The 3,822-nt window shown below is 41.6% G+C and overlaps 1 long non-coding RNA gene across 1 annotated transcript; it reads right to left on the reverse strand.

Moving 5' to 3' along the window:
* Positions 1 to 811: 811 nt before the first annotated feature.
* LOC120448915 lies at positions 812 to 2,632 on the reverse strand. Its single transcript, XR_005616161.1, has 2 exons — positions 2,031 to 2,632; positions 812 to 1,771 (listed from the first exon to the last, which is right to left on the reverse strand). It is a non-coding gene; the product is annotated as an uncharacterized LOC120448915 (long non-coding RNA).
* Positions 2,633 to 3,822: the final 1,190 nt, after the last annotated feature.

Below are 3,822 nucleotides of genomic sequence, written 5' to 3' on the forward strand. Positions count from 1 at the left end.
TGGAAACCGAACTATATGCATGTGCTTGTATATCTGATGGGGGAATCATTCAAATTTGTTGAGTTTTCTTTGCGAGCAAAAGTTTCAGCTGCAAACTCAGTGACAATGAAGCCATCCCACAAAAACCCTCCAAGTAAGAAGTTTTCCTCGAGTTTTCGGTGACTGCAAGGGGGGTTTCAACTTTATCGTGAAAACTCAAAGTATGCACTTAACACAGTTTCATCAACTCGGCGTCTCCTCAACGCTCTTACTCCGCCAAATGCTGAGAATATCGCTCGTTTTCAATAAAAATAGCTTAAAATTGTAACAGGCGAGCAGCGGAGAAAATGTGAGAAGTCCGTGGAGAACGAGGAGAAACGGAGAGACAAGTGCCAAATGATGATGCTGGGAAATTGCTCTGCTCTGTTCCCGGTTTTGGTTTTGGTTTTGGTTTTAGTTTTAGTTCGAGGGGAAGTGCAACGATGACTTGAAAGTTTTTGTGTGCCAAACTTGGTTCTGTAGAGAGAGGCAGTGCACTGGCAGAAAATCAAAGCAAAGTTGTGAAAGATTTTTGTGAAATTAAAAAGATATGCAGATAAAAATGGGAAGTCAAACTGGCTTTAAAATATAGTGAAGGAATTTTAAAAGAGAAAATTTGTAGTTATAAAAATTTCTTCAAAATTAAAAGAAGAGATTTACAATTGAATTTTTTTTGGTTGAGCGTTGAAGTTTTTTATTATTTATTGCCTAGCCTTTTTAGAAAATTAAATGTAATAATATTTGTATACCTTTTTTCCCAAGTATTTTACATTCTTAAAGGATCTACTCTCAGTTTTAGAATATTGTCAGTTTAATAATTTAACAACATAATAATTAATTTTAACTTGAAACATCTTTGCTTAGCAATTTAGATAATTAAATACCTAAAAGCCACTCCTTTTACTAGGTGATTTTGTTCAGTGCACCCCATCCCTTAAGCTGGACGAGAATGCAGAGAACTGTGCGACTGGCACTTGCTGCTGCTTTCCTGATTTCGCGAGCGCCGCAGATGCAGATGCAGCAACATCAGCAGTGGCAAAAGTAGCAACATCGCAGCCTCAGCATCAGCAACATCGCAGTCGCAGCAGCAGTGGAAGCAGCAGCAGCAGCAGTAGCAGTCGCAGCAGCAGCAGCAATTCGCATCTTCTGTTGGCACGTTTTTACTTCCGGTTCGTGACAGTCGCAGGGACGGGGCGGGGGGCTGGGGCTGGCGAGGGGGAGGAAGCGAATTCCGATCCCAGTCGAGTGGTTTGTTTGTCTGCTGCATTTTTTGGAGCGCTGCCTTTGTTGTTGTCGCTGCACGTTTGCGGTCGTTGGCTTCATCGTCTCGTCGCATTTGTTCTTGCATTCTCTGTTCTGAAGTAACAGCGGATGCTGCTGCTGCTGCTGCTGCTTACCCCTCTCCTCAGCCCTTTCAATGCCACAAATCCGTATCTGTAGGTGGAGTTGCAGCAGCAGCAGTAGCAGCATCAGTAAGCCGTAAGCAGCTGTCGGTGGCTATGGAACTTTGAGGATGCTTGCACCACACTCCGCTGAGTCGTTTCAATGGCGTTTCGCAAGCAAAGTGTTGCTCATCGGATTCTAGATGCCAGATTAGGGGAAGTTTTGCAAGCACAAGTACATAAGAGATCTGTTTAGCATCGCATTATTACAGCTTTCAACAATATAATTAGCTCATAGTTTGTATCGTTTCTTTGGCACAGCTTATGTCCTGTATTCCTCAGAGTTTCACTAAACGAAAAATGGAAAGTAACTGGAAAATTAAAAAGAAATTAGTTTAAGTCAGAATAAATTTAAAAAAAACCTTTCATTTACATATGTACATTCAAAAACTGAAATTACTTTGCTTAAAGCAACATATGCATTTAAGTTTCTTATTATTCACATTTGACATTTGAAGCAACAATGGTAGTTATAACTTTTTTATAGTCTATAAAAGTATTCCTAACATTCCTTTCGATTTTTGACAGCATATCCTCATCATTGGCAAAGTATTTTTACATTACTCTTACATCATGCGGTTAAGTCCCATGTTTAATCTAAAGTCATTGCTCGCTTGACCATTTCCCTCTAGCCTTCCAGTCGTATACGCAATGTTTGCGACAGGTCTTGGCTTAGCTTAACTAGTCAGGTGCCTGATTAATTGGCAACAAGTGTTTGACTCCTGTCCTGAGTGACTGGCTGAGAAAAGGTCTTGATTCTCACCTCGCAACAACGCCGCGAGTGCCGATCGTGTGTTAAACATGGCGTATGCGCAATGTGTTTTTCTCTGCCACGACTTGCAGTTCTTTGGCGAACCAAAAGCGGTGCGGCCGAAAACAACATAATTAAGTATTTATTTATTTACGATTTTGGGCAACAACCACAACGATTTGAATGCAACAACTCTGGTGTATTGGCGTTTTGCAGCTTCAATCTCAATTTCAATTTCAGTTTCAACTTCGACTGTGTTGCCACAATTGCTCATTTTGCTGGCTCTGCTGCTTTGTGGCAACCTTGTGCTAAATTTTCCAAAACGTTGAGCCTCGTTCGTCGTCGCCGCCGTCAGCCGCCAGCACCCAGCCACCAAAATGTACGAAATACAAAACACAAAACCGAAAAGACGAAAACCAAAACCGACACAAAAAACAAAACAAAAATTCAAACAAAAAAAAAAATGGAAAAGAAAAACAAACTCTGTTGCAACTCTCTGCAGCAGCACCAACAATTGAAGCTGGCGATAAATGTCAGTCAAAGCTCCGGCCACGCCCCCTCCCCCAAGCCGCCCCTCGATTGGCTGACGCATAACTGGAAAAGCTGCGGCACAGTCACAGTTACAGTCGCAGTCACACTCGCAGCGAGATTTTCCACTGCGATCGCATTATTTATGCTTATGAGCCAATGTATCTATCGGATACAGATGACGCTGCCACCGCCGTTGACTCGCTTTATTAATTTCAAACGGCTCGTGAGATTGACACCATTTTCCGACGCGGCACTGATGACGCCGTCGTGATGACGACACCGCGAGGCCTTCAGAATAAGTAGTTTACGGATTGCCTGGCAGGGTGCATGAAAGAACTATGCAAATTACATCACGTAGTCATCGGAATAGCTTATCGACTTAACCAAATAGAGCTTGGCATTTCCATAGGCAAAAGTACTATAGGAAAATTGAAGAATGTCGCAAAATCTTTTCAGGCATACTGCATTTAAAAGCAAATCTTTCTTTATTTTTATATTCTTTAGAATAGCTATTAAAAACCCTGTTTCCATAGCTACTTTATGTATAACTACAGTGAAAAACAGTGAAATTTTCTGCGAATCATCGCACAAATCCGGGTCTAAACTGTAATATCGTGTAATTTGGTAGTTACATAGCTCAGCAAATGCCCATGCACTTGGCATATGAAAAGCTCCAATTAACGCATTGAGAAATCGGAGGAAAATCAATTCCGAGCGAGCGAGGAAATTTGAAAGAAAGCCTCGAATACAAAACTGGCAATACACTCCTTGAAGAAAATTGGAAAAGAGTTTCAGAGCGTCGAAATGGCTATAAATTCGAACTTAACCTTACGGAAAGTGTAAACTGGTGGAAACGTTGCGGTAGGAAATTACTTTAATTTGTTGATCCCCATTGTTGCTGCGGCCTCAGATGAAACTTGGCTAACTGAATGAGTAAATGAGTGGATGAGTGGATGAGTGAGTGACTGGACTGGCTGACTGACTGCTTGACTGACTGGCGGCCACATGTTTTCACATGATTTCCACACGACGGACAGGTGAAAAGCAAGGTAAAAGAAAACCAAGTATAGGGTGTTTTTT

This window comes from Drosophila santomea, chromosome 3L (assembly GCF_016746245.2).
Source record: "Drosophila santomea strain STO CAGO 1482 chromosome 3L, Prin_Dsan_1.1, whole genome shotgun sequence".
NCBI lineage: Eukaryota > Metazoa > Arthropoda > Insecta > Diptera > Drosophilidae > Drosophila > Drosophila santomea.